Source organism: Somniosus microcephalus, chromosome 13, assembly GCF_052327205.1.
Source record: "Somniosus microcephalus isolate GS21.2 chromosome 13, FLI_Smic_1.0, whole genome shotgun sequence".
NCBI lineage: Eukaryota > Metazoa > Chordata > Chondrichthyes > Squaliformes > Somniosidae > Somniosus > Somniosus microcephalus.
The window spans coordinates 114,758,555-114,771,058 of NC_140999.1; the positions used below are offsets into that span (position 1 = coordinate 114,758,555).

Consider the following 12,504-nt stretch of genomic DNA (forward strand, 5'->3'; position numbering starts at 1 on the left):
ATGTCTTCTTACCCTACCCAACTAAGCTTTACCTTGCTCTTCAGTTTCAGTTTGGCAATGTCCAGCAGCAAATAAAACTAATGTTCAATCCCATAAACATAACTCAAGAAGCTGCCGTCTTAGCCTTGAAAAATAGACTGATCTGTATGTGTTTGCAAGTGATTGTAGTACAGCAAATGAAATGTATCTTTCTGCTCATTGACGATGATAAATTGGATTAACTTTGCTTCTCACACACCGTGCCTTCAAGTAGTATTTAAAATTAGTCTCATTATTTCCTCACTTCAAGTAACATGGTGCAAACATTGATAAATATATTTAGACTTCTCTTCAATAATACCTTGCCACCTTTTTAGGCTATGCTTTAATGCCTTTTACAACCACTCCACTAAGAAGATAAACATATATCCAATGTATCGACCAGAATGAGATTGTGGCCTCTGTTCAGTGTTGCAATGATAACCTGGTTAAACCACTCATGTAAAGATGCACATTACATTAAACTTCAAGGCTCTTTAATTATTATAAACTATTAAAATGTTTGATTGTGATATTGCTCATAAGCATTCAGATTTTTATAATGGTTGATTAATGCAGCATCTTTTGGTCAGCTCGTGACCTCCATGTCCTAGAGAAAACAAAACCATAAAGTGTTAGTAATCCACTGATTGTGACATTAACAGGGATGGTCCAGTGGTTGAATTAGGAGGACCAGTTGATTCCCAACCAGAATGTGGAAGTTCAATTCTCATTGCTACTTTCAGTTGGGTGAGTTTCATCAGTTCTTGGTCAGTCCACTGTTAAACATTGTACGGAGGCCAGCCTTTCTGTCAGGGCAAAGAAAACTAAGAAGATTCCGTTTGCCATGTTAAAGCAGACATCTGGTCTGATCATTGTATTTGTATTGTCTTGTGATACATATGTCTATAATTGAGATGTTGAGGAAATGAATAAGCATACACTTGTATCCAAACATACACATCGACATTTAACAGTTGATCAGAAGAATATTGAAGTATTGCCAACCAATTTTTCATTTTCATTTTTTATCATTTTAATGAAATTCATATGTAGGAATTTCTACATTTATCTCGCAGGCAAAAATGAGTGTGAGCATGGGGAATAAGTAGTATTTGTAATAGTTTGTGTTTTGTGATCCTCCCAGAATTACACCCTAGTGTCGGGACATTGAGATTTTGTGCGCAAGTTGAATTTAGCTCGTTAGTTAAGGGATCTTTTCACTAAATTACTCCAGCCTTGCACTTCCCCTAAAATGTGTGTAGCGAGTCCATATTCAGAGATTGCATTAAGACAATGAAAAGAATTGGAAGGTGCACTGAAACTTAGAGCATGTGGGACCATGGGGAAGATAAGACCAATGCAGAGAATGGCAGCATAGTGGTAATGTCACTGGGCTGGTCATCCCGAGACCTGAACTAGAGATATGAGTTCAAACCCCACTACAGCAGCTGGGGAATTTAAATTCAGTTAATTAAATAAATTTGGAATAAAAAGCTAGTATCAGTAATGGTAACCATGAAACTATCAGATTGTCGTAAAACCCATCTGGTTTACTAATGTTATTTAGGGAAGAAAATCTGCTGGCCTACATGTGACTCCAGACCCACAGCAATGTGGTTGACTCTTAACTGCCCTCTGAAATGGCCTAGCAATCCACTCAATTGTAACAAACCACTATGGAACATAATAATAGAACCGGATGGCACACCCAGCCCAGTTGACCCTCACCAACATCTGGGGACTTGTGCCAAAATTGGGAGAGCTGTCCCACAGACTAGTCAAGCAGCAGCCTGACATAGTCATACTCAACCCCAAACTTCTCCATCACCATCCCTGGGTATGTCCTGAGCCACCAGGGGTGGTGGCACAGTGGTGTATATAGATAGAGTTGGGAAGGAGTGGCCCTGGAAGTCACATGGCACATGGGCAAGGAAACCTCCTGCTGATTACCACCCTCCCTCAGCTGATGGATGATTCAGTACTCCGCCATGTTGAACAAGCACTGAGAGTACTCTGGGTGGGGGACTTCAATGTCCATCACCAAGAGTGGGTCAGTAGCACCTGAAGGACATAGATGCCAGAGAACCAACAAGAAGGAAAAACCTTCTTGACCTCATCCTTACCTGTTGCAGATGCATCTGCCATGATAGTATTGGTAGCAGTGACCGCCGTCATTGTGGCGACGAAGTCTCGTCTTCACACTGAGAACATCCTCCAATCATGTTGTATTACACTACCACCATGCTCAATGGGATAGATTCAGAACAAATAGCAGCTCAAAACTGGGCATCCATGAGGCGCTGTGGGCCATCAGCATCTGTAACCTCATGGCTTCACTCTACCATTACCATCAAGCCAGGGGACCAACCCTGGTTCAATAAGGAGTGTAGAAGAGCAGCACCAGGCGTAACTAACGGGAGGAGGAGGCTCTATGAATATCCCCATCCTCAATGATGGTGGAGCCCAGCACGTGAGTGCAAAAGACAAGGCTGAAGCGTTTGCAAACATCTTCAGCCAGAAGTGCCAAGTGGATGATCCATATTGGCCTACTCCTGAGGACACGTCATCACAGAAGCCAGTCTTCAGCCAATTCAATTCACTCTGCGTGATATCAAGAAACGCCTGAGTGCACTGGATACAGCAAAGGCTATCATGCTGAAGACTTGTGCTCCAGAACTAGCCATGCCTCTAGCCAAGCTGTTCCACTACAGCTACAACACTGGCATCTATCCGACAATGTGGAAAACTGCCCAGGTATGTCCTGTCCACAAAAAGCAGGACAAATCCATTCCGGCCAATTGCCGCCCCATCAGTCTACTCTCAATCTTCAGCAAAGTGATGGAAGGTGTCATTAACAGTGCTATCAAGCGGCACTTACTCACCAATAGCCTGCTCACTGATGCCCAGTTTGGGTTCCGCTGAGACAACTCGGCTCCCGACCTCATTACAGCCTTGGTCCAAACATGGACAAAGAAGCTGAATTCCAGAGGTGAAGTGAGAGTGACTGCCCTGGACATCAAGGCAGCACTTGACCGAGTGTAGCATCAAGGAGCCCTAGTAAAACTGAAGTCAATGGGAATCGGGGGAAAAACTCTCACTGGCTGGAGTCATACCTAGCACAAAGGAAGATGGTTGTGGTGGTTGAAGGTCAATCATCACTGCAGGAGTTCCTCAGGGCAGTGTCCTAGGCCCAACATCTTCAGCTGCTTCATCAACGACCTTCCCTCCAACATAAGTTCAGAAATATGGATGTTCGCTGATGACTGCACAATGTTCAGTGCCATTCACAACTCCTCAGATAATGAAGCAGTCCATGCCCGCATGCAACAAGACCTGGACGACGTTCAGGCTTGAGCTGATAAGTGGAAGGTAACATTTGTGCCACAGAAGTGCCAGGCAATGACTATCTCCAACAGGCAAGAGTCTAACCACTGCCCCTTGACATTCAACGGCATTACCATCGCCGAATCCCCCACCATCAACATCCTGGGGGTCAGCATTGACCAGAAACCTAACTGGACCATGTAGGGGGGGTGGTGGGTGGCGCGTGCGCCCAGTCAGTTATGCCCCTGACTGCCTGTGAGCAGCTTGAATAGCTCCCACGCCCCTAGGTTCTAGACACCGGACTTAGGTGCAGGCGGCGATACAGAAAAATCGAGTAGACAAGTGGTTTGGTGAAAGAAAAACCAAGATTTTATTAAAATAGAAATAAAACACAGTCTTATGAGAAATTACTGGTAAACAATTATAGGCATAAACAAAATAACAGATTATACAGGGAATGGGGAACACACGGCACATCGAGGGAAAAACAACTTCATTAACAATCCCCTTATCCTTATCCCACCCCCTATACCTAACTAGATTAAGCTATGAGGGGCCAGGAATTCATGCTCACCAATCCAAGGCCTGTTGCTTTAACAGCTGCGAGTTTTGAGGTTTGGTCTCCTGTCCTTTGGGGTACTCCGTCGCCACATGGTCTCAGGGCGCGGTGCTGGAGTTGTTGCTGCGACACACCTTTCCTCTCCTCAGCTACCGTCGTCGTCTCGTCGCGATGGGTTCTCTTCTTCTTCTCCCTTGGGCGGTCGGCGGCGGTAACGTTGTGTTGGCAGTCTTTACTGCTTAGATTTTTCTACCCATTCTTAGAACGCCAGCATATTCGTAATATGAATTCTTCCCCAAGCGCCAGCTTATAACTAGGCGCTTGGTCTTTATCAATGCGTCTTTGCTGCCATTCTCTGCTCTTGTCGGGTCTCTACCTTGTTCTTCATCTCGTTTCATTTCACCTCGTTTCCTCTGCCCTCTCTCGTGGCCCAGGTGTCCTGGGTGACTTTGGACTCGGGTCTCGTTCCCCTCCTCCGTGCTTGGTATGGATGTCCTTGGTTGCAAAACTCATGTGGGGAGCGAGAAGAGAATCCGCCACGAGGCCAGGGCACGAGTGCGGGCGGCAGCAGCCCACGAGTCAAGAGTAAGAGAGCGATTGGTACTGATGGGCCTACAATTATACTCCTTCGGCAGGCCCTAATCTGCGCACCAAATCAGGTCAGTCCATTGTTTAACTTTTGGCGGGCTGTTTTAAATGATTATACCAATCTAAACTAACTGGCTTTAGACGGCCGTTTATCACACCTGATGGCCTAATGTCCGAGTTGTATTGTCATTAATACATTTTAATCGGCCTGTCCAGCCTTGGTGGCTTCCTTAAGCTGTTTCCGATTATTTATGCGGACAAACTAATGGCTTTACGCTTAGGCCTAACTGGGTTGATCTGTTCCAATCTAACGAAATGCATATTCAGTGTTTACTTAACTGTCTGGTTTTTCAAACACAAAGTCCTTTCCAAAGAAATGCATTTTAAGTTTCGATTTCCCAAAACTGCCTGCTCTGTGCTGCAGAGTCCAAGCTTTTAAAATCTTACAAGCTTTTTGGTCACGAGGTGCGGACGCCATCTTTTGGGTACCCTTTTTAAATTGTCCATGCAGGGTCCCTTTTATTAATAACCTTGGGGGAATGTGGGAATTTTGCGAATCTTACAACCAGCCATTTAAATACTGTGGCAACAAGAGCAGGTCAGAGGCTAGGTATTCTACGGCGAGTGTCTCACCTCCTGAATCCCCAAGGCCTTTCCACCATCTACAAGGCACAAGTAAGGAGTATGATGGTCTACTCGCCACTTGCCTGGATGAGTGCAGCTCCAACAACACTCAAGAAGCTCGACACCATTCAGGACAAAGCAGCCTGTTGGATTGGCAACCCATCCACCACCTTAAACATTCACTCCCTCCACCACCGGCGTACCGTGGCTGCAGTGTGTACCATCTACAAGATGCACTGCAGCAACTCGCCAAGGCTTCTTTGGTAGCACTTCCCAAACCCGCGACCTCTTCCACCTAGAAGGACAAGGGCAGCAGGTGCATGGGAACACTATCACCTCAAAGTTCCCCTCCAAGTCACACACCATCCTGACTTAGAAGTATATCATCGATCCTTCATCGTCGCTGGGTCAAAATCCTGGGACTCCCTATCGAACAGCACTGTGGAAGTACCTTCACCACACAGACTGCAGCAGTCCAAGAAGAAGGCTCACCACCACCTTCTCAAGGGCAATTAGGGATGGGCAATAAATGTTGGCCTTGCCAGCGACGCCCACATCCCATAATCGAATTTTAAAAAAAGCGGAGGAATGGTTGGGCAAGTACTTGGCGTGCTACAAAGCTTGCCTGGGTGTCTACAGCCTGAATTATCACGTATGTTTCTTTGATGCTGAGTACCTTCACATGCGCAGACCGAACTGAAGAACAGTACTAAACAATTCCACAAGCATGTTCACATCATGCCATGAATAATTACATGTACAGGATCAGCATATTACTAAAAAGGCTTCTAAAGTTTAGGGAACTCGCTAACATTGTACCTGCCATGGTACGGTTGTATTTTAATTTTCTACATAATGCAGGTGTTAAAATTGACAGACCCAAAAACACTCCCTGAATATGTGGTATACTTTCAGGTTATGATGTGTTAAATTACTTTCATAGAATCTTATGTTATAGAAGGTGGCCATTCGGCTCATTGTGCCTGTTATTACGTCCGTGAATGATTGAGACACGGACAGCAGGAGTTGAACAAAACACGTCTTTACTGATGGAAGTCAATAGTGAAACTGAAAACAACAGAGGCTCACTAACGCCTCTTATACAGGGGTGGTCACTGCCGGTACTGCAGTCTGAGACCAGTTATTCTCTTAAAGGTACATACACAACAATTCCTCCCCTTTTAGATGAACAGTACATAACATTCATTTAACAACTAAATGATAACTAATTACAATCACAATTACGGTTGCTAGATACATTGGTTAAGTTTAAGCAATTATAAGTTCAGTCTTTGAGGAGGCTTCCTGATTCTGTCTGGATAACGCCTCTTTGGGGTATCAGGTTCTTCTGGCAATGTTGAGTCGGGATCAATGTCGTTGTTTGGTTCATCTGCTTCCAATATTACTGGTTCTGCGGTAGCTGCAATTGGAACGTCGATTTCATTACCAGGTGTATCAGATCGTGGTGTGGAGTTGACGTTTTCCAGTGACTCTAGAATCTGGTCAGCATGGCGTCTTACAATGCTCTCCCCAACGTCCACGGTATACATGAGAGGTCCTTGTCGTGTACAAATCGTTCCTGGCTGCCATTTCTCAGTGCGGTAGTCCCGGGCCAAAACTGGTTGACCTATATTAAAACTCCTGGTCGGCCTTTCATTCATATTCTGAAACTGCCTGTTCTCCACATCTCTTCGGACGTTTGGCTTAACCAAATACAAGCGGCATCGTAGTCTTCGATTGAAGAACATCATGGCTGGAGTTTGGTTGGTAACCGCATGTGTCGCATTCCGGTAGGCAAACAAGAAGTTGTCCACCTTCTGTTGTAGGGGTATATCTTCATTACACATCGCCTTGATAGCTTTCTTGAATGTTTGGACAAACCTCTCGGCCAATCCATTAGTGGCTGGATGATATGGGGCAGATGTGTAATGCTTAACACCATTGTTCTTTAAGAACCTCCGGAACTCTTCAGACACAAACTGTGGTCCATTGTCAGAGCAAATCTGTTCAGGCAGCCCATTCCTGGCGAATATGGTTCGTAAAACTGTGATAGTTTTTTCCGTGGTGGTTGAGGACATTTTTATTACCTCTGGCCACTTTGAATGTGCATCCACCGCAATTAAAAACATCGAGTCCATGAAGGGACCAGCACCATGGAGATGAGGGCCACTCCCATGGATGCAGAGGAGCTTGTGGTGGGGCGTTTTGGACCTTCTGGCATCCTGCACAGCTCTTGGTCATCTCTTCGATTTCTCTATCAATTCCCGGCCACTACACAAACGCTCTGGCTAATTTCTTCATTTTTACCCCACCCAGATGACCCTCATGAAGCTCATTGAGCACTCTATCCGTCAACATAGGTGGAATTACTACTCTGGATCCACACATCAAGGTTCCTCTGCACACTGACAGCTGTTCTCTTCTCGGCGAGAGTGTGGGCAGCAGTGGTTCGCCATGTGCTGGCCATCCCTTCACCGTTAAATCATAGACCCGTGATAGTGTCGGGTCATTCCGTGTTTCCTTTTCTATGTTTGCATTCGTCACAGGGAGACATTCGACTATGGTCGAGTGGAATAACTCCATTGGATCCACTGCAAGGTCTTCTTCTTCCACCGTCGGCAACGGTAGGCGTGACAATCCATCAGCATTTCCATGCTGTTTAGTTCCTTTGTACTCGATGACATATTGGTGTGCCCCTAGGAAAAGGGACCACCTCTGCAGCCTTTGTGCTGTCATTATCAGTACGCCCTTCTGAGGGTTGAAAATGGAGACAAGAGGTTGATGATCGGTTAGTAGAGTAAATTTTTGACCGTGCAGGTAGTGATTGAACTTCTTCACCCCCCACACTAGGCTGAGGGCCTCTCTGTCAATCTGGGCGTAGTTACGCTCGGCAGAAGTTAACGAGCATGACGCAAAAGCTATCGGCCTCTCAAAACCATCAAGGAATTTATGTGACAGTACCGCCCCAATGCCGTAGGGAGACGCATCACACGCCAGTCTGATTGGCAGTGCTGGGTTGTAGTGAGCCAATACTTCCCTTGACGTGATTAAGTCCTTACTCTTCTGAAAGGCCCGCTTACAATCATCGCTCCATTTCCATGCTACCCCCGTTCGTAGCAGGGCGTTCAGTGGGTGCAGAATTGTCGACAAATTCGGCAAAAACTTATGGTAGTAATTCACCAATCCAAGGAATAACCTCAGTTGCGACACATTTTCAGGTGCTGGGGCCTTAACAACCGCTTCAATTTTGTCAGGGGACTTATGTAGCCCCTCTTCATCAATCACGTGGCCACAATACGATATCTGTTTCTTAAAAGATTCGCACTTGGGGCGGTTGGCTCGCAGCCCATGTTCCCGTAGTCTAGTGAGCACCTGTTCTAGGTTGTTAAGGTGTTCACTGTCATCTTCACCTGTCACAAGGATGTTGTCCAAGTAACACTGAGTCCCCGGAATCCCTTGCAGGACTTGTTCCATCGCTCTTTGCCATATCGCCGGAGCCGATGCTACTCCGAATACCAATCGATGATACTGGTAAAGACCTTTGTGAGTGTTTATCGTGAGATACTTCCTAGAGGACTCTTCAACCTCCATCTGCAAATATGCTTGTGCTAGGTCAATTTTTGTAAAACGCTTCCCTCCAGACAGTGAGGCGAAGATGTCTTCTATCCTTGGAAGAGGATATTGTACTGTGTGAAGGACTGGGTTCACCGTCACCTTGAAATCCCCACAGATGCGAATCTTCCTTGGCTCCCCGGACTTATTGCTTAACGTTTTCTTCATGACAGGAACGATGGGTGTCGCCCACTCGCTCCAGTTGACCTTAGACAACATGCCTGCCTTCTCCAGATTCTCCAGCTCTGCCTCGACGGCTGGGCGAATTGCATATGGTACCGGTCTTGCTTTGAAAAACTTGGGAACTGCATTCTCTTCAATTTTTATCGAGGCGGTTACGCCTTTAAGCGTGCCCAGTTCTTGTTGAAATACCTCCTTGGCGTTAGCCAAGATTGTTGACAATCGTCCAGGAGTGACGTCTTCATCTTTTTTACCATCCACCATCATTGCATGAATGGAGTGCCAATCTAAGTTTATCTTCCTGATCCATTCCCGTCCCAATAACGGTGGTCCACCATTTGGCAGTATGTAGAGATACAATTTCCGTATTTTCTTGCCGTTGTATTCGACAGGCACCCTTATTTTTCCTCTGGGGTATACCTTTTGCCCCGTATACGTCATCAAGACGATGGATGTCTCTCTCAAGGGTATGTGTGAGAATAGCTGCTCGTAGTCTCGTCGATTCATGACGGTTAGCGCTGATCCTGTATCCAATTCCATTTTAACTTGGGACCCTGCTATCGTGAGGGTGACCCAAATGGTTCGGTGATCCTCTTTTGCGATTACATTGTGAAGTTTGAGACAGCTTAGTCTCCTGTTCCCGGATTCACTATCGCTCATCTGGTCTTCGGAACTACTGTCCGTCATCTTTTGTACTTTCTTGTATGGTTCCTTAGTAGCCTTTTTGTTGTCGCTGGTCTTCTTCCCAGACCTGCAAGCTCGTGCAATGTGTCCCATCTTCCCGCATTGCCTGAATATTTTGTCTTTGGACCAGCAGTCCTTCTGGTCATGGTTAGTTCTGCCACAGCGATAACATTTTGCAAATCCCGTGTCATTTCGTGGGTGCCGTATTCCTGTGGTTTTTGTTGAATTTCTGTAGCTCCCCTGACTGCTGCTTCATACGATACTGCCACGCTGAAAGCCTTATCTAGCATCAGCTCTTTCTCTGAGAGTAACTTCTTCTGTGTTCCTTCACTCAGGAGTCCACAGACAAATTTGTCCCGTAGGGTATCTGCCAGTCCTGCTCCGAACTGGCAGTGCTTTGATAAGCTTGCGTAGTTCCGTAAGGTACTCAGCATTGCTCTCATCTTTATGCTGAGTTCTCCTGTGGAATTTAAATCTTTCTGCTATCAACAGCAGTGCAGGGTTTAGGTGTTCCTGTAGGACAGCAACAATTTCGTTAAAACTCTTCGCCTTCGGTTTGGCTGGAGTAATCAGGTCCCGCAATAGGCCGTACGTTCTAGCGCCCATTAAGTTTAGCAATATCGATGCCTTTTTCTCCTCCGCTATTTCGTTTGCCTCGAAATATACCTCGACTCTTTCCACATACGTGGTCCAGTCCTCTATTGTATTATCAAAAGCAGTGATACAGCCAGTCTTCGGCATCTTGCAAATCTAAAATAGCGCCTCCCGCGCTTTGCCTTCTTCCCCGATTTAACAAAATGGCACCTCCCGCGCTTTGCCTTCTTCCCCGCTGATTAAGATGGCGCCTCCCGCACTTTGCCTTCTTCCCCGCTGTTGCTAGCGCTGCTTTCCGCGGTTCCCATTGCAACCTGCAGCTCCTCGCGGTTTCTTGCGCGTTTAATATTTCTTTTTTTATTATTTTCCCGTCGTGGAACAACCCTGTGGGACTCTTGCCTCCCTCTTCGCGGGTCTATACGCATCCCAGCTTCGTAGCACCGGCCGCGCCCTGTGTGCTCCACCCTCTCTCTCTCTGCTTCCCGACAACGCTGCTCGGCCCCGTTGCAAACCACCCGCTCGAGTTCGCGACCGCCGCAGCCCAGGAAGGATCAGTGCACTACCTGCCACCAGCCCGATTAGCTGAAGCACCGTCGACAGGAACCAGGCCCCGCTTCCGACAGCTTCTCCAGCAATCTTCAACTCCGCAACACAGGGCGGATGCCCACGGTCAACGCCCGTTTCTACTGCCTCTTACTTTCTTTTCTTTCTGGCCTCGATCTCTGCTCACTTCGCTGTAGGAATGGATCCCAGGAGGTGGTGCAGACTGTAGGTAGGTTCGTATCTGCTCATCGCCAGTATTACGTCCGTGAATGATTGAGACACGGACAGCAGGAGTTGAACAAAACACGTCTTTACTGATGGAAGTCAATAGTGAAACTGAAAACAACAGAGGCTCACTAACGCCTTTTATACAGGGGTGGTCACTGCTGGTACTGCAGTCTAAGACCAGTTATTCTCTTAAAGGTACATACACAACACCTGTGCCGGGTCTTTGAAAGAGCTATCCAATTAGTCCCACTTACCCATTCTTTCCCCATAATGCTTCAAATTTTTCCTTTTCAAGTATTTATCCGATTCCCTTTTCAAAGTTACTACTGCATCTGCTTCCATCATCCTTTCAGGCAGTGCTAAAAAATTCTCCTCATCTCCCCTCTGACTTTTTTGCCAATTATCTTAAATCTGTGTCTTCTGGTTACTGACCCTCCTGCAGTGGAAACAGTTTCTCCCTATCTACTCTATCAAAATCCCTCATGATTTTGAACACCTCTATTAAATCTCCCCTTAACCTTCCCTGTTCGAAGGAGAACAATCCCAGTTTCTCTGGTCTCTCCACCATCACTGAAGTCTCTCATCCCTGCTATAATTCTGGTAAATCTCCACTGCACCCTCTCCAAGGCCTTGACATCTTTTCTCAGCGGAACATAAGAGACAGTTATTGCTGCTGTAATGAGCCTACACTAACATTTGTAACAACAATCGCATTATAATTCGAGCAGTTCCTGGCAGTGTTCTGCTACACTAACAATTTTACAAGGAACCCCATATTAATCTTCAACAATGCAGTTGATGTGGTATGTGTATGAAAATACGCCATTTCAGGTATTAAATAAAGATATTCTTGACTAAATGCTATTTTCTGTGTGCCAGCTATACAGTAATACTGAAGTCTAGATCAGTAAAAAGGCCGCACAGAATAATGATCCACAATTAAACATTTCACTTAGTAAACTTCTATTACTGTCCTTCATATCCTCTTCTAGAATGGTTCTAATTGACTATACAAAATTTTAGAAAAAATAGCAGAGCAAAATTGCAATTAGCACTTGTACCCTTCATCATTTTTTAATTAGAGTGCAAAATAATGAAACATTTTAACGTATCATAAATATGCAATTGAGCTTTCAAGGCCCTCCAATCTCTGAAGCACAAAATTACATTTTCTGTGTAAGGAACTGTAAAATCTTCCACTGCTGATTTTTCTTCTCTTTTTTTAAAAAAAGCTCCCCTACTCCATGAATATAGAATATATATAAATATAAATTATTTCACGACCCTCAGCCTTCTTTTCAAAACCTTCCAAGGCATTGTTCCACCTTATCTGGTAAATCTTCTCCAGCCCTAAATCCCAGCCTCCAAGCTTCATTTGTCTCTCAATCATCTCCTCTTAGAATCATAGAATGATACAGCACAGAAGGAGGCCATTTGGCCCATCATGCTTGTGTCGGCTCTTTGGTAGAGCTATCCAATTAAACTCCCCTGCTTCTTTCCCTATAGTTTTTCCCTTCGAGTATTTATCCAATTCCCTTTTGAAAGTT

General features: G+C 45.5%; 1 protein-coding gene across 1 annotated transcript in view; it reads right to left on the bottom strand.

Annotated features, from left to right (window-relative positions):
* Positions 1–12,504, bottom strand: part of cdh22 (cadherin 22) — a 1,314,714-nt gene that overhangs the window by 5,328 nt on the left and 1,296,882 nt on the right. The window lies entirely within an intron of this gene.